The following is a 19,237-nucleotide window of genomic DNA, read 5'->3' on the forward strand; positions in this document are numbered from 1 at the left end:
CTGGGTCTGAGGAAGGATGAGATCTATTTTATCACTGACATTGCTTCCAGCAACACTTACACACCCTCCACTGTGTGTTGTTACCCAGAAGTGACCTCCATCTTCTGGGTTCAAATGTAGTGCAGTGTCTCGAAGCAGTGTGCCAATTCGGGGAAGGGTGTGCATGAATTTTTCTTACTGTTTCATGCAGAACAGTTAAATACTGACTCACAACTCACAGAAATCAGTGGAGATCTCAGTGAGACTGGACTGAGCCATAAGCAAGGAGAGGCCCTTCATACTGTAACTTCTTGATTTTTATTGGCCAGTGCTCATTTTTTTTTACATGGCAACAGATCTCAACATTTGACTATTTACACAGCTCTTGTACCAACAAATATTTTCCCCAAAGTGTTGCAGTAATTAACATATAAATAAACCATGTCTTTTCAAAGCTGATGACATATGTTAGCAAGTGTTTGCCAACACAAAGCTTAGCACAGCAAATACAGGGACATTTCATTTCTTCATCTTTTCAGGCAGACTGTTGCTAAGACAGGTCATTAGCAAGTTGTAGAGCCTCCAATTGTGATCCATATGGCAGGAACTAACAGTTATCAACCACATCCATCTCACCAGCCTAATCAGTGCCTTTGGAAGGATTTTCAGGAATGCAACTTAAAAAGTACAGGAAAGCAATACAGAGATGTATCCATAGCTGATGTAATTTGGCATAGTTTGAATCATAGACTCATTTAGGTTGGTAAAGACCCTTCGGATCATCAAGTCCAACCACTAACCTAACACTGCCAAGTCCACCACTAAACCGTGCTCCCAAATGCCACATCTACACATCTTTTAAACACCTCCAGGGATGGTTAACCCACGACTTCCCTGGGCAGCCTGTTCCAATGCTTGACAACCCTTTCAGTGAAGAATTTTTTCCTAATATCCAATCTAAACCTTCCCTGGTGCAACTTGAGGCCTTTTCCTTGTGTTCTGTTGGTGTTACTTGGGAGAAGAGACTGAACCCCACCTGTCTGCAGCCTCCTGTCAGGCAGCTGTAGAGAGCGATAAGGTCCCTCCTCAGCCTCCTTTTCATGAGGCTAAATCAAGCAAACTCAGCTCTTGATATTGATTCTCCCCTTTTCTCCAGTTTCACTTCAGAGGATTTAGTCCTCAATTTTAGCACTGTAATTGTGAAGATCTACAACCGTGTCATGCCGGATTAATGTAGATCATGTCATCGAGCTGAGAGCTAGAGGTGTCTTATATGTAGAACTCTAAATCATTCCTGTAAAGAACCGGTCCATTGTATAAAATATTATAGACTTCAGCCCTTTGCAATTGAAAATATTTAATAAGATAAGCTAATATAATGGAGTAGTAGCTTACACTAGATGGACAGATTTCTTCTGTCCTTCCATGGTAACAGACAGGGAAAAGAATGTTCAATTTGCAGATCCTTCAGTGCAGGTATGGACAGCCTTATGACGTATTTAAATAATTAAATAGTTATTGGTGGATGCTTTTTTCATTAGTACATTCTCAGAGACATTCCCTATATCCTGTAGGCCCAGTGCATAACAACTTGAAAACCTCTGAAATAGCAGTTGCAAGGAAACTTCCCTGAAATAAAACTCCTTGCATTTTTTCCCTGTGGGCCTGACAGAAACCCAGCTTGGGTTGATGGAAAGGAGTCAAAAGATGTAACATGATCGCAGGAGCACTGCACAAGAAGCCCTTGGTCTGAGTATGTTTTTCCTAGTATCCTTCCTGAGGGGATGAGTACTTTGCATCCACTGGTGACCACCCCTGCCTATCCCAATATCACAAATTTCCAAAGTGAAATCAACATTTTGCACTTTTTTAAAAAAAAGACCCAGCCTTAATTCAGTTATGAGCTATAGCTAATCTATTCATCTCATTGTAAACAAAATTACAGCCACACTACCTGGTGTGTTCTGCATCTAGGTTAGCTTAAAACAAGCCAGGTCCGATATCAGTGCATAGGAAAGCTGAGCTGGGTCATCTTATACTGACCATACTCAGTCAGGCACCTATCATCCTAAAATCCTAAAAACCTCACAAGGGAATGAGAATTGCTGGGCCAGTTTCCTACAGTCTTTCACCTTGTGTATCTGTTTGACTCAGCACTGTGTCTTGACGGAATTCACTGTCCTGATCTATGATGGCCATTTGCAGAAGGAACATCTGAATGTACCAGATTATCAGACACTAAAATAAGGAACCTAAAGTAAATTGTAGATAGAATTATGGTGCTGACACCATAAAACCCTGCCTGATCACTTCTTCATTTGAGGCAACATGGAAACATATATTTTTGTCAGTTTAACACAAGATATCCACAGATGCTACCATCTTGCTCTGGCTGGGTGTTCTGATGTAAGTGTAAGTTTTGATTGGATTCAGGACCTGAGCATTAGTGGGGCCACCAATGAGACAGGGGTTCTCAGACATATTGAGAACCTGGTGTTTAGACCAAAATATGAGCTTTTATTTTAGAACCGCTTGTTCAAAAATCAACAACCAAAAAAAAAAAAAAAAAAGAAAGAAAGAAAGAAAGATAGTAGTAAACATATTTTAGGCTTTAGCAATTAAAAGCCTTGTAAGGAAAAGGAGAGAATTCAGCTTCAGCCCTGTTTTTAATTGTGTCTAATGTCTTCCCATACAGAGCATTTGAGTTGTTTTGGCAAAACAGACTAGAATCCACCATTTTTCCTGACAAGAAATGCACTCGTCTCTTAGGTACAGGGACAGCGTCTCTCATTCCTGCTTTGCCTCTGGCCCTTTGAATCTTACCCTTTTTTTCCATACACCAGCACTGCTGCAAGGATGGTGAGTAGGAAAATCCTGGTGCTTAGAACCTGACCCCAGCCATGCCAGGCTGAAGAGAGCTGAATCCAGATCTCCCTGTGCCTGAGCACTGAACAATGCAAAAGGCAGCCGTGCCCCTCCAACACACAGCAGCTGCTTTTTAAAAGGGGAAAGTGAATCATTTCCTTGGTACTCAGCCTGATAACTTTGGAGTACATGTTTAGGAAACAGCTTTGGACTGTGAATCACAAAATATCAGAGGTGGAAAGTCTGAGCTGGTAACATTTCAGATTTGTGTCTCAAGTGTGTCCTATAGAAATGGCTCATTTAGGTACTCCTCTGCCCTGTGCTCTGATCTCTGCCTTTGCAAACACAGATCCCTCAAACCGCTGCACGCAGGATGCAGGCTGGTACCATCTGATGACCTGCAAGCAATTTTAAAAGTGAAACCTTAAGGTCAGTACCAGGCACTGCAGAAGATAGATATCAGTTTAGGATTCAGAAAAATGGGCTTAGAGAGGCATTGTGGCACAGCCAGCTGCAAGGAGAAATAAGCGTTACTGACTGACAGACTTGTCACGCAGCCAGGTATAATAAGGTTCTAGCTCCATGTGGAAGTAATGCTTTGTGAATGTTTATTTACTTTCCATTACTTTCAATTTTGATATTCTAGGGAATATTTTGGATGACAAAATGCTTTAGAGAACAGCTCTCCCTGAATAATAGAATGGATTCAATTGACAGAACAAATAAACTTGAATACTGAGAGCGAAAGAAAACATAAATAGGCAAGACAGAAAATGGTGGGAGGCAGAACAGGGAGACGAGGGAGGGAAATTGCATGCCAAGGTCACAGAGCAAGACAGTAGCTAAGACAGAAATAGAATTCAATGCAATAACAGCAAAGGACTGGCTTGCTTAGGTATTTTTTTAAGGTTTAACAAGTTACATCCTGTTTATTAACCTTAAAAAGATTTTTTTATTTATTTGTTCAGTTGACTGCAATAGCAATTGTAAATGTGACTCAGGTTTCTCTTCAGATCCTAAATGTTTCTCTGTCCCAGCTCATTCTGAATTATCCAGTGGGAGCAATGCTTTTGCAGTCAGAAAGCCGCCGGCAAGAGGTCCCATTCTGCTGTCTCTGAGCCACCAAAAAGCCCCTAGTTGCACGTACAGATCCACTGGCTCCAGTGCATGCACTGTGCAGCTTGCTGTGGGAGGTGGGGCCATCTCACCTTCCCAAACCAAATGGGAAAAACTCATGAGGCTTTGGGCTGAAAGCCTGAGCTGTTACAGCCTGTGTTGATCGAGGTCCCTTGGAAAGCCCCAGCATGAGACAGGGCTCCAGGAGTGCTCTGAAGGACTCTGGTCTGGGATGCTGCAAGCCCACCTGCCTCAAGGCAGCAATGCTGGAGCCTGGTGAGAAAGCAAAAGACAAAACAGCAATTAGCTCAAATATAGTTTATTTCAAACTTCTTGTTTTCATTTACTCTGAGTAATACTGAGATCCATCAGCCAGGCATCTTTCACTTAAGCAGGGAAACAGATAAAGAGGAGGAAGCTGCATCTGAGGATACTTCCGATGAAGGGGAGGATGGAGCTCCTAAAGCCTGTTTCTTCAAAGAACAGGATTAAATATGCCTTTGAGAAAGTTGTGTAATATTCTTTTAAAAAAAATAATCAGCAACTGAAAAAATAAATAGACAAAATCTGATCAGAAATCTTCACAGAAGCTTTTAAAATTATTTTTGGGCTATTACAGATGGAGACCAGGATCTACCCAGTTCATTTCTTCTGTTATAAAATATGAAGCTATGTGACACAGTTTGCTGTGCTCACCAGTGGCGTATTTGATTCACATTGTAGTAGATAGTTTGTATTCATGCTTTGCCTGATACTACCTGCTGGTTTCATAGGTCCATTGCCTGCATTGTTTTGGGCGTTGCCGTTCTTTTTAGTAGCTTCAACTGAAACCATAAATCCAAATAGCCATAAATATTATTGGATATTTGGATTTAGATCTGAACTTGATGCCACTGAGACATCTGTTGAATATGGCCATGCAGACTAGCTTTCCTTCATCCAGAAAATCCTTGCAGTTCTGTGAGTATTGTGACACCAAGGTCTCAAAGAACAATTTTTTATGTTGCTTCAGTGTAACATAGAGGTTTTTCAGTATATGTGAAAAATATCATATTGCTTCCATTTAATTGCTGAACCATGAATTTTGTGGGTCTGGTTTCACATACTCCCACATTAGAAAATGTACCGTATAATCTCTCTTCATCTCAGCTTCTCCATCAATCAACTGGGAATAATAGCAGCTGATTTAGGAGTACTATGGACTTTAATTAATGTGTGTACAGCATGTTGAGATCCCTGAAGAATAAGATGCTTTAGAACATCAAAGAATAAACAATGACATTCTTTGTATTATGTCCTGGAGTCAAGATACTTTAACATTAAGCTTCAGACCTATAAGGGATACAGAGGGAATCCCTTTCCAGCACTAAGCAAAATCAAAATGTGCCTCTGCCAACAAAGCAATATAAAAGAAATTCATAAGCACATATTTTCTAGATTCTCAGTCTGAGAAAAGATTTTTGCACATTTTCCCACTCCCTGTCCTATCTCTAATCCTACTGTTGCTGAAGCGTTTAGCTCTGGACTACAACAGAGTGATTCTCATTTAGCTCCTTAATGTCAAGGAGTGATGTTTGAGGTTCTCACACTGACATCACCAGCATGGGCAATACCCATCTGAGAGATCTCAGCTGTTCTCTGGAAGACCCGGTGGCCTGCCCATTGTCCTAACAGAATATACCCTCATAGCAGAGCCAGTGCAGCCAGCTTCAGAGCGGAGCAGTCACGCGGCGGTACCCTCCCAAATCACAACGTAGCCACTAGTGCCGACCTCCATTCTCACCCTGCTGGTCCATCATACTGCAGTGGGATCTTTCCTAGTGAAGAGGAAGTTTGGCTTCTGACCCTGCTGAAGGTTTGGAAGACTGTAAGAAATTCTGATGATTGTACCCTTACACTTACTACAAAGCGGGGGAGTAACCCTCTTGAAATGACAGGTAATGTAAAGTCAGTACTTCCTTCTTCCACCCACACATACCCAATTCCCTAAAGAGAAGCATGAATTAAAATGTCTTTTACTTCAGGTGAGCATTTTTTCTTTGAGAAATCAGAAGCAAGCAGAAAGCCCAAGTGAGAATCCCTATTAATTCTACAGTTAAAGTAAACCCATTAGACAGGAATCATACATACACAGAAACAACACCTGCGTGCATATATGTAGCTACCACTGCATCCATAGACACAAAGTGCCAGAGTGTTCAAGAGTTGTGTATTTTTCCCATAAAAATTCTCAACCATAAAAACTTTTTATCATGCAGTTGATCCCACTGCTAGAGACCCTGATCCTTTGCAGCTCAGAAATGCTGGATATATTCTGTCCAGAACACCTAGAAGGGGAAATCTTGGGGTGGGCTGGGGTGGGGACTTCTTTGGGTACTATCTGTTGTTGTTGACAGCTGAGATAATGGCCCATTAAGTGGTAAGACCTTTTGTTTTCCTTGTACAAGAGCACAGTGGAAATTAACTTAATTTAATACAATTAAATGCTCTGAAAAAATACAATTTACTTTTTTGTCTAAATATTTTAAGGCCAACTTCTAGTGATCTTTTGAGTTACGTTAAGTTCATTCAGGGGCCAAAGACTCAGAACCTCAGAATTATTCCTTGCACCTCCATCATTTGTGAACGCTGTATCATGACAAGTGTTGTTCCTTATTCATAAACAAAGATACATTCCCCATGTCCTGTGAATATTGACTAAGCTGCCTTATACTTTTTAAGTTTTCCAGAACTTAATTCAGTCCCTTTTACAACTTCCCAAATGCTTAAGAGAAATGACATGTTTTATGATCACTAAACGTGTCATTACCCTTTGAGGTCTATAGCTGAGACAGCAAGTTTCTGGCTTTTTAATTTAGTTTTTTTTACAGGCTTAGGCTTTCCAGTAATACCTCTCCCAAGTTTAGTCTTCCCAATTTTCTTCCTTCTGTATTCAGCAGCCGCAGAGGCAGGGAAAGGCACACACAAAGCCAAAGAGGACACTGAAGGTCACACAGGATTAGCACAGACCATTCTTAAGTCCACAGGCTAGACCCTAGGCCGGTGCAGATCACCAAAGCTTGACTAGCCAAGGATATGCAGTTGGAGTTTGCAAGGCAGCAAAAGTCTCCAAAGAGTGTGCAGAAATACACCTAGTACCTACACAAAGGCATTGTCACCTCTCTGGGGCTGGAATTTCTGAAGAAGGAGGGAAATGCTGGTGGGGGTGAGGGTGTGTTGCAGTGGGAGGTTCAGTCACGCACAGCAGATAAAGAAATACAGAATGGCATATAGCAGGCTTGAGTTTTCCAAAGGAGGCATTCTAAGTCTGTACCTTTCCCTTCGCTCCCTCTTTTCGCTACACGATTGGCTCTTTCCATTCCCAAACCTTAAAGTGAGTCATCACTTCCCTTGCCTAGGTTGCTGCAGTGAGACAGGGCTGTACTTCTTCCCCACCCCTAAACTGTCTCTCATATGGTCCCCATCAGATGTTCCTTGATTTCTACGGAGCACACAAAAATGTTAGAAGGAAAGGAGAGCTTCTCTCATTTTCCTGTCGATAATAATTTGGAGACTGCTGATTTCTAACACTGGGATTGCAACTAGCTGTTATCTGCACGCTGGTTGTGCTTCTGTGGTGCAAAATCAGTCTCCTGATGACTGTAGGAAAGGTCAAGGACAGAGATTGGCATTGTGGTGGAGATGGAGATCTCTGGAGCCTGAGAAGGGTCTGTGGATTAAAACAATAGTCAGATGTCATGACTGAGGGGAAGAGGAAGAAACAACACTCCCAGCCATGTCACCACACACAAGTGACAACAAAAAGTAAGTCTAGATTACTGTATCGCTTTTACTAACCTTAGTCCATCTTGCCCTCCAAAACCTCTGGATTCTTCCAGTAATAGAAGTAGCTTTCAAAGATATGTATGTTGCAGGTAATTCTCTGTGCTGTTGTTTTCTGTAGAAAACGTTGTCTCATATTGGAGCCATGTTTTAGAATGTGAAGCTGAAGGACCGTCTCATATTGAAGCTTCACTGGAAGAACTTTTAGGACGAGTGAATAAAATAGAAGTAACCAGACCCCAAGTCTGGAAAGCATTTATTCATTCAGAAGGTCTCAGGAACTCAGACATGAAATTGCTGAGCTTTTAGCTGTAGTGCGTTTCCTTTTGCATAAATAAGCTTTGGTGTCAAAGTTGTGAAGGGTGGGAAAGGTAACAGTCATCTTTAAAAAGCGTTCAGGGATAAATTTTACGTGATTCACGGGCAAATCAGTAGGAACTACAAGAGGAGCTGAATTAGTAGGTGTGGGTAGGACAGAGGCATCAAGCACAGGGAGAAGGGCACTGCAGTTAAAATAATGAAGTTTGAATTTAGAAAAGCTTTTTATTATGCCCTTCATTGCAGTCTTTAAAAAAAGTAAGTTGGCACAGGACAAAGGAACGAATCTGAATTGACTTAACAGATAGAAAGGAAAAGTTAGCAATAAATTTATACATTTAAACAACTGAAGGAAGTTCACAGTGGTAATCCATAGAGATCTATGCTGTTAAAACGTATAAAAGGCAGTGGAATATGGTGAAGAGCTATGTGGCAAAGCCTGCAAATGGTACAGACTTGTCCAGCATAATGTAATCTACAATGAACTGGAAAGTGATAGGAAGATGTCGTAAGACTGAATGACTTGGGGGGGGGGGGGGGGGGGGGGGGGGGGGAGGGAAATGGCAATTCCAATACACATACCAAACAGTATGGATAGAAATTATATCTGCATGGTGATGGATTCTGACTTAGATTTACTCACTCATGGTAAAGATCTGGGAACCACTGAGTGCAATTCCCAGTAAAGCATCCCTCCAGTGCTCAAGGGCAGTCAAAATTCAAGCAGAGAGCTACCAAAAGGATAAAGGCAAACATAAAACATCTATATGCTCTATATAAATTCACAAGGTATAAATTGATGAAAACCTTTTGAACCTAGTCTGGTTCTGATGTCCCCATTCTTTTCTTATTTACAGTCATTGTGAGCAATGGGTTATTAAGGTAAATGGACTTTTGTTTTGACCCTGAGGGGTGGCTCTTGTGTTAAGCAACATGACTAACAGCTGTTACACATGGGTTTGAAGTCCATACCCCAAGAAAAATTACAGTTAAGAAAAAGACAACAATTGAATATTGACAGGCAGGCATGATGACATAAGTTTTGCAGAATGAGTGATTTTTGAGTATCCCCAGTAACCTGGTGTTCAAAGGGTAGGTTTTTCGCTGGTATCGTAAATTAGACCCCCTGTCAGGTCCCTCAGGCTGGATAAGCACAGACGCCGATTATTTCTGAGCACTTCAGTCACTAGATACATTATTACTGACAATACAATCTTTTGAATTGTTTTCCAGACCCCTTAATTTTAGGATATTTTGCTTTCTTCCCTATTGCTAAAATACATTTCTAATCAATATCCAGGTTTGTTGAATTCTTTTTTCCCCTCCCATGCTGATTTACCGGCAGCATTTAGAAAATGCAGCTCTGCTCCTCTAATGATTTACAAGGATGTTGGCCATCCTTACCCCGACCATTTCAAAAGTGGCTCACTGGCACTCCTAAGAACGTAAGTAAGTTCATTTCCATTTTACAGTAAGGCAAGGATGGCCCCAGGCTCAGAGCGAACACATTCTTGAAGGGATACTGGATCCCAAGCCTGCCTGGGCACACAGGGAGAAGCAATGCACTGCCAGACCACAGGCTGCCTGGGTGGGAAAATCAGGAGCAATGACGAGCATGGCATGGTGACATGGACTCTGAAGGCCTCTTCTTTTCACGGAGGGTGGGCACAGAACCCCACACAGACTGAGCTCTGCCCGTTCTTAGACTTCTTCCCCCTCTCTGGCACAAAGGCACCTGGGTATGGTGGAATAATTAGAGTCATGGCTGAGGGCTACAAGAGATGTGATGAAGCCATGAACAGCACACAGTGGAGCCCACATCTCCAGGGTTTAGGTGGCATGAAGGACAACTGACAGCAGAGGCAGCACACAGGCAGGGCAACGGACACACATCAGAAGCAGGGGAGGCACAGACCTGCTCACATTATCGTAGCTTCTGCACTCGTGGGGCTGCTCTGCTCACTTTTGGCCAGCACTAGCGCAAACTCCTCAGAGGAGTCTGCAGGTTGCTTCCATCAGGTCAGCACGTCTTCGTGTGGCTGAGCCTCTGGGAATCTCCCCTCCTGTTTGTCTCCAAGGGAAGCACGGCCATTGAGTGCCTGTTTCATGGGGGGCAGATTAAACTCATACAGATCTGCCCTCACTTTTTAAAGCATAAAATACTGCTGCTGTTACTGTGAGAAGAGCAGAGACATCTTGGCTTCTGTTTTTACACAGACTGAAAACAACAATTCTGCTGTGCAGAGCACTCAGCTCAGCTCATCTTCTACCAAACACCTTCCCCCTGGGGCTCATCAGCATGGCTCAGCTCCATGCTGCCCTGACTGATGCTTAAGGCTCCCTGGCACTGTCTGGAGTGCTCTAGCTGGAGGGGCAGTTCCTCTTGGCTAGGGCAATCATGTCAGCCCCAGCCTCCTCACCTCTGGAGCTGAAATTATCTTATAAAAATGCCACTGCAGCAGCTACGGGTAGACAGATCTGCCCCTCCCTTGTCAGTCATATCTATCTGCAGGCTGCCTCTGCATTTTTCATCTCCCTTGCAAGTTGGGGGAAAAGAAATAATACACAGCTCAGCTGTTTCTGTCTGTAGGCATTTAAGCTGGTAAGGCTCAGCTGTATAAATCTTCCCAGCTGTGAGAACCTCAGTGCTTTTATTCCCATGATAAAGCCTTTGGCTCTAAATGTGTTTCAGGGATATTCAAAGTGGAAATCTTTCTCTCCATCTGGGGAATTGCTTGGTGTCGACTGACAAGGAAATGGGAGGTCAGTAGCATTAAAAAAAAAAAAAAAAGAAAGAAAGAAAAAAAAGAAGAAAAAAATAAAAGAACCCTGGGTTATAGAATTAACTTTATATAATAACACTCAGTGTGTGTTTTAGGAAGAGAGGAGTGGTAGGGAGGCATGGGGGATGGGAGGTGTGACTTGCGCAGAACCTTTCATTGGAAAACTAATGCAGCCATCCCCAAGGCGCTGTGCTGCTAAGATCTGGCATTTTCCTGCTCCAATGGAAAAGGAAGACCGATACTTTCCCTTATAGTAACCTTTGCTGATTAATCAGTGTAGTGACATTGAAGTCAGTTCCAGTGGGAAATAATTGCTGTCACTCTCAGACACAATATGGAAATAAGATGCCATGGTGACAGCAATTGTTTTGAAGGGCTGGCAAGGAAATCCAGATCAAAGATCGGTGCCTGGCAGGCAAAGTGTTCACTTAAAGTCAAGGAGAGAAGAGTTTAGGCATAGACATTTCTCCTAAAACTGACAGGATTTGGACAACAAATGGGTAAACTTTAATAAAAACCTGGATGCAAGGAAATTTTCATACGGCAGGTTGGCTTGAAACCCAGGGCTCAAACCTGCAGTTGAATATGAGCATTGTCAAATCTGGAAAAGTGTATTTCAAAGGTCAACTGGTTAGACAGGTAAGACAGCCTCCTTGCTGTGATGCTAGGATTTGGTTTCCATTCTGGGTTCTGCAAAGGATTTCCTGTTTGTGACTGTGAACGTGATCCCAGTTGCTTTTTCTGCCTCGGTTTCTCACCTGTAAAAAAAGCAGTAAGCCCTTTCCTGTCTCCAAGAGTTTTGTAATGATATCAAAATGCCCAGTGCTTGGACACTAATGTTATAAGCTGAGATGGGCTTGAGGTGTTTTTGTTGTTCAGACCCAGTTCATTAAAGAAAGATGTCCATTGGTATATAACTCTCAATTGTTTTTAATGAGACCCAAATGAGCCGATGTGGAGCCAATGTATACCAGTTTATATGTGAAAGCAATCTGGTCCATCCAGCTAAGTTTTACTCTTGGGTCTCTGGAAACAAAGTCAGATTTTCTCTTTCTTCACCACCCCAGCAAGATCACCAGTTCAACAGATCAAATATTCTGCTACAATCCAAGACCTCAGCAGACAGGGCTTAAACCGTATGTGAAAGGGAGCCCCTGTTTTGGAGATTAAAAGTGCGCAATGATAGGAGCCTACAATGATAGGAGTGACAAATTTGATCTTAAACATGTAACTGAGAGTTTCCTAAGCTTATAATATTCCAAAGGGCTGGCTTTTAAAACAATAATAATATAATAATAATGAAAAAAATCACCTTGCTCTAAAGAGTGATATATTGTCAGCATTAACAATACCTTAACGATATTTCTCATCTGGGAGTAAATACACGGATTTGAGTAATACACAGAGCTATCAACAAAGCAGAAGCAAATACAGCATCTACCATTCCACCTGACTCCCATATTTCTAGGAGGTAAATGAAAGCAAACCAAAGCAAATCACTGTGATCTTGAAAACATATGGCACCGAAAGCAAGGAGCTGTACCACATGGTTTACATGGGAAACAGAATCTGATTTCCATCAACATAATGAGAATTTGTTCCCATGCTGTTCTGATAACGCAGGCCTCTGCCATAAATACAAATATGCTGTTGTTTAGGGATAAATTCAATTATTTTACATTTCCACTGCACTTACATAATGAAGGAACGTGACTTCTTGCCTGCTTATTAGCAGGACTTGGATGGTCCATCGCTGCCTCCGGTAAATGACTCTCTCAGGAACCAGCCGAAAGAAGGCGAAGCCAGGTCAACCTCTTAGAACCAATATATGGTCTAGGCATATATTGTGTGGGTATATATTGTGTGGGTAATAACAGCCTGCATTGGGACCCCTGGTACTGACAAGCCCTCAGCTGCACAGGTACAAATAAGGATGAACTGGGAAGGGGGATGAATCTGTCTGGGTTGGAAATGTTAATTGATACCTTGAGTCAGTCTATGCTTCACCACTGATCTTTCATGTCTAAGACACTTAGAAAGACCATATATAAGCCTTATGAACTGGTGGGCTGTCCTCTTGCAACACTGCTTTCATGTCATATGTAGCACGTGGACCATAAGTCTTGGTGCAAATTCTAGCCAGAAAGACCAGCTGAGAACCCTGAAGAGGGAATTTTACTCACCCCAGGGAAGCCTTGAGATTCCAGGATAGACTAGACCATTTCCCTCCCTACAAAGGAAAAATTAAAAAAAATATATATACTTCTGTAGTAGGACTTGAAAAGCAGTTGGCTGTAGTCTGTGAATTACCTCTGTGAGGGGCAAATCAGTCCACTTCTCAGTGTGACCTACCCAAGCCTTTTGCCTGCCTTGCTCTTTAAGACTTGATGGCCCAAATCCTCAAAGTTATTAGTAAACATCACACCTACTGGTGTGATTTGTGGAAATTGATTTTAGTGGGAAATGGCAATTAATTTATTCTGGTGATGGAAGCCAAGCCCTTTGGGACAAACTACGGTGGTATAAAGAGTATCTACCTCAATGAGGCTTTGCTGAGGGTTAATGTAATACCAAAGGATAATCTTTCCACTACATTTGCAATGGATGGTGTCTTTCACTCAGCAATTCCAGTAACACTTCCAATGTTCATCTCTTCTTTTTCTCACCTGTTATGTCAGATGGATGATGACCACCAATCACTACAAATCATGTGCCAGTGCACGCTTTTGCCAGCTCTGAGAGGCTGTGCATTGAAACTGGCAGCAAGTAAATTAATGACCTACCAGGCACAAATCACAACTGCAGCATTTCAGAAGTTGTACAGAAAAAACTAATTAAACTGACTGCCACGCACCCAGAACAAGAAACTGGGAAATGGGCCAAAACAGTTCCCAAAATAGCTCCTTTTGAAAATGCAAATGTTTTTTCTTCCCTTACTTCCCTCCCCTTTGTAGCCACCCTGACACTCATTCCTGCATAAAGCATCCAGGTGATTCCTTTCCTCCTGCAATTTAGAGTTACTGTCCTCTGCACAGAACCGTTATTGCCCACTGAAATCCATCACATCTCAGAGAAGAGCAGAGTACATCTGATCCTATTAAAGAGCCACCCCTCTAGCAGCACTCCAGCTGGCTGGACCTTAGCTTTGTCACCGTATGGCCGTCCTTATAATCTTGTTAGAGAAACAGGCAGCAAGATGTATGTGTCCTGTATGTGTCACTGCAAGACTCACATTTTCTCTATGTAAATTCAACATTTAGAAAATTATGTTTTCTTTTTCAATTGGGCCTACAGCTTTTCAGGACAACAGATTTCTCTTATTATCCATATGTGCAATATCAATCTCCATAGATACTTATGGGAATATAAATTGCACGATGTCCCTTTGTGGCTACATTATTTCTTCATTTGTGGTCTAGAACTCAAGTACCATGGAAAGAAACATCTTTGGTGTACACTAGACAAACAGATGCATAAACGCTTCTAAATATGCCATAAGTACTTTTGGTTAATTACAGTCCAGAGCTGGAGCATAGTTATGCAGTGAATGGGAAATTCAGGAGTTATTCGTATACCCCAGCTGTCAGAGCGTACCTCATTTCCAAGCTCATGTAGTTAGGAATTCCTTCTCTAAAAACACTGTAATTCTCAAATGTGTTTATGTGTTATTCTCTGAGATTAATATGAACTAATAAGAAGCTGTATCCCTTTATCTTTAGCAACGTTATGCTGATTTATGCAAAAGAAACCCCACAGAGAGGGAGAGAGAGAAAATGGATATTACACTGTAATCAAGATTCTTATTTACAGAAGACAAATCTTGAGGAACAGAGCTGTCTAAACAATCTGGGAGCTGGATGCATCATTTTGGCTTGACTTTGGGAAGATGGAAGCCACTGTAAAACCAAACAAGTGAAAGCAAGCTACAGCGGGTGTTCACTGTTTTGTACATCTTCAAATGAAATACCTGGTCCTCAACTCTTAGATTTAAAAGGAATAAAGTACATTTGTTTCTACCATCAAGTTTAACCAGTGATAAAATATGTTTCAGGAGGGCTGACAGCCCCATACCCCTGTTCCCCAGGGACTGATGATCCTGATGCAAGGGAGAAGCGTCATTCACCTAAGTATGTAATTTACATGATTGCACAGCACAGAATCCCCCCATGCAGGATGAGAAGTTCCCCAGGTATCATCAAGGCTTCTCTGCTAAGCTGGAAGTGACAGCCTGGAAGTGAGCAGCAAAGAGGTATTGATTAGAGACAAATTTTCCAATGACAATTTATAACCAGTTTTACCAGGAGGCAGCTGGATCCCAGAGACTGACACCATCTACTTCATCCTTCTGTTTCTTCTTACTCAGTACTAGGTAAAGGAGTACCTGGGTTCCCTAATCCCTCCCTGTGTGTAGCTCCTGTGTAACTCATGCTAGCAGATTTGGGGAGCCTTTTACTTGGCGAAAGTTCCCTTATTTACCACCCATAAGAGATTCACCTGTTTTTTCCCTTGTTGGATTGATCTGTATTAAACCTTTTCTTTTTTTTGTGGAAAACCCCTGGTTTCAATCTGAAGCTCTGCCCACATCAGGATGCACATGCAGCCTGACAACATAGGCTAAACTCTGATGTCATTGTCCAGTTCTCAGATGAAATTTTCAAAAGCAACTAAGTGACTTAGGACCTCGCTTCTCAGTCATAATTAAAGCATTTAGGAATTTACGTCTCAGTGGAAGTCTTAGACAGCCATGAGCCTATATGACCATTGGGAAATGGTGCAATTTAGGTCTCAGAGTCATCTAGGCACTTTTGAAGATGTTTTCCTTACTTTTTAATTGAATGAGGTCCTGAGAATAGGCTGAGAGAGGATTGAAGAGGACTTTGACCATGTATCTATGGTCTATGCCAAGTGTTGCACACTTGGGTCTTTTTTCTCCAAAAAAAAGGTTAAATTTGTCAGACCACAATATATTCACCAGCCTCAAAAAAAGTTTGCTTATGTATGAAGGCCAGCAGCAATTGTGAGGATAAAATTCCTAATCCTTTATGCAATAGATCCAGGGCACAGTGAACTAAATGCCATTTCTCCGGGCTTTCAACATATATGCACTTAAACCAGCCTTCTGGGATATAAGAGTGTCTGTGCTGGAAGTTCGCCTGAAGTTTAAAGCACTAAAATAGCATTTCAGACATAGCAGAAGCCAGCTGATTTTAGAGAAATTGTGACCATAGGATTAACTATTGCTCACCCAGGTTTCCATCAGCGCAGTATCCTCCTCTCTTTGGCGGAGAGGGGGGTGCTGTCAGGACCGAGGAGTGCTCAAAACTGTGTGGTCAAGCCAGCAGTGAATCCAAGCTCTGTCCTTTCGCATCCTACAGCTCTAATTTTCGGCATTAAGTAACACCTGCATCAGCAGTGGAGATCACTAGGAGGCAAAGGTGAAAATGTTGACCTAAAATATGCATCAATGGCCTGCATCTTTAGAGAGCTGGCATATACCGACACAGACTCTTGCTGCCTAAGCTGGCCTCTGTTTCCTGATCCTGTCCTCCTCGTATGTGCTGGCTGGGATGGTGATGGGGGAAACCAGCCTGAAGCAGAGACCACCAGTAAGACACCAGGCTGTTGCTGACTGTATGCTGCTAACAGCTCATACCAAAGAGATGGTAGTTATTACGGCATGCCTGATTGCTTTAATTTTTGCTCTATTTCCAGATCGGCCCAAAATCCAGAGAGCTGCAAAGTGGTTTATAGGTTCATTCCATTGGTTGTATTGGTTGGTGCATGTAGTTACTAACTGATCAATCTTGTCATCAAGAAGTTAGCAAATATTTACCCTCTCCTTTCTCTGGATGTGTAAAGTGAATGAGAGACGTTAAATGACTGGTCTCAGGTGCTTATAGCTACCTCGCATTAGTCTTAGACTGTGGCTAAACCTACAAATTCTAACTGCAGGACACAGGATTCAAACTCATGGCTGCAACTGTCATGTCATACAAATATGCACCGCAAGGAATAGAGACAAAATTAATACAAATTCTAGTCCTAATACCGTGAAATCTGATTAGTGCAGAAAGGGCAACTCTGAGCCGATACTTGATGGTGGTGATGATCACATTTAACCCCATCAACCATTCCTGATTTGCTTAGCATGCGCATCATGCTGGACAAGAAATATTCAAAGAGATGCAATCAATATGTTTCTTTTAACACTGGGTATGCCCTTGGTTGTGTCAGTTCACAACAACCTAAAATGCTAACAACCAGATTTGATCCAAGTATTTATTCTACTTTACAGAGCCAAGCAGAATGGAGAACTCCTGATACCAGCACTAAGGGAAGCAGGAGTTACAGCTGTCCTGCCAATACAATAAAACTTATTCTGTATATCAGTGTATCCAGTGGCACTGTTAATAGCTCATTGATCCTCTGTACCTAAAAGGTTGCAGCAGGGTTGTTTGCCAGCATCAGTTAAGCAGAACAATAGCTGTGATTGGGAAAATATTGAACACTTTCCATGCTGATGTTATGCCTTATCACAGTTCTTTTTTCAGCTGGGTTACTGTGCTCTGACCTGCCAGGAAACACCTGTTCTTCAAGCAGTTTCTTTGCATGTTCTCTCTGTTAGTCTTTTTCTCTCTTTCCTCTCAGTGAAAATATAGCTCTGAAAGTGGCTTTGGTAAGCTTCACAGCTGTTTTTCTTATTCTGATATAAAGCCACCCCACCAGCTCACAAAGGAACCCACTTAGCTTTCCTTTATGACACTGTCATTGTGTGGGACCATAAAACACCCTGCTTCTCAAAGTTTGTGCAGCCAGCAGTTGTGTTATGTGGCTCTTTGTAATTTTGGGTTTAGTAAAACTGGATTTTTTTTCTCTTGGACAATGCTGCAGGGGGAGAAAGGGAGCAAAATTTAAGAAAGAGAAAAGCCTGGTGATCAGTAAATAATGAAAAACATCAATGCTACCAGTGATGCAGCCGAAAAGACGTCATGAATCAATGAGTCAGCTGGACAAAGGCATGTTGAGAGCTAGGAGTCAGGGAGACATGTAGACATTTGGCAAATCTAATGAGCTGCAATAACAGATATATTTAGCAGTGCTGCGTGACGTGGAGGATGAATCTCATAGTCAGGTTAACCCTTTGACAATGGCAGGTGTATTGCCAGTCATCTTCTTAATCACTGACTGGGATACTAGGTAGGGAAAGTCCTGTCTTCTCCTGAGGAGAGATTGACACAAATAGGTGGCTAAAGAGTGACTATTGGATTGTCAATGTTGGATGACGATTTAGGATGAATTCCAGTCCTTATCATGACCTTGTAGTCTTCACCACTCAATCACTGTGCGGTTCAGGTCTTCATCAGGAAAACGGGGCTTACATCGCTTTCTCATGGACTGTTTCGTTTCCCACAAGGCAGAAGCCCAGTGTGGTCCGCTCTCTCCCCAGAAAGAGTAGGTGAGCCCAGAGCTTAAATCGCAAATTGTTGTCATCATGTTGTTTCCACTCACAAGAGTGGCTTGTCAGCACAGGTTGATCAGGATGCTAGTGCCAGTCTCTAGATGTTACTCCAGGAAACTCTGACAGTAACAGTAATATTGCATTTGAAACAGACATGGGCTTTTGATAACTGCATCTATCTTACAGGGACCAGAAAAAACACCACACAGGTAGGTTGGTAACCACCCCACCTAAAATTTCAAGCATTTGCAATGCATTACTTGTGAGCAATCTGCAGATTGAGAATGATGCAATTCATTAGAAAATGCATTTGAAGACAAATTTACACAATAGAAAGAACAGACACCTCCTGAAGGAATCACTGCAAACGATTTATCCAGTTTAAGTCAAAACAGAGTATGAAAGGTCCTTCGTCCAACAGCTTGTAGAGCAATTTATGGCTGGTAAAAATGGTAGCATTCAGGCAGTCAATCTCTATCAAAACCAAACAAATTTATTAGAGTGTCTCAGAGCTTAATACTTCCTTTTCACAGAGCAAAACCACAAAATATGTGTAAGTTATGTTAGTGGCATGTGTCAACGGCCAAAAAAGAGAGGTTTTGAGACGGAAGAAATACTATACAACGTACCTTCTATGCATTTAGTTAACATCAAAAATCAGCAGATTCTAACTGCAATTCTTGTTGCATTTTTCTGGAAAGATAGTATATCCCAGAACGTCAGCACACAGAAAGATGAAGGAAGAAGCACAGGAGTATCCAATCAGACTCTTTTCCTCCCTCTTTTATAATCCAAACAGTAAATTAAACCAGATTTGTGAAGGGAAACAGAAACCTTACTGATAGTATTTGGAAGTGCCATGCTTTGGAAAGAAATCAAAATAAAAGTCACAGCT

The 19,237-nt window shown here is 41.9% G+C and overlaps 1 long non-coding RNA gene across 3 annotated transcripts in view; it reads right to left on the bottom strand.

Annotated features, from left to right (window-relative positions):
• Window positions 1–519: 519 nt before the first annotated feature.
• LOC308060717 overlaps window positions 520–19,237 on the bottom strand; it is a 113,309-nt gene continuing 94,591 nt past the window's right edge. For all 3 annotated transcript variants that reach the window (XR_013926858.1, XR_013926859.1, XR_013926860.1), the window contains 2 exons: window positions 15,007–15,111; window positions 520–4,233 (listed from right to left, as the gene is read on the bottom strand). This is a non-coding gene — a long non-coding RNA (uncharacterized lncRNA). The remainder of the gene's footprint in view (window positions 4,234–15,006; window positions 15,112–19,237) is intronic.

This window comes from Falco punctatus (assembly GCF_963210335.1).
Source record: "Falco punctatus genome assembly, chromosome: 3".
Lineage (NCBI taxonomy): Eukaryota > Metazoa > Chordata > Aves > Falconiformes > Falconidae > Falco > Falco punctatus.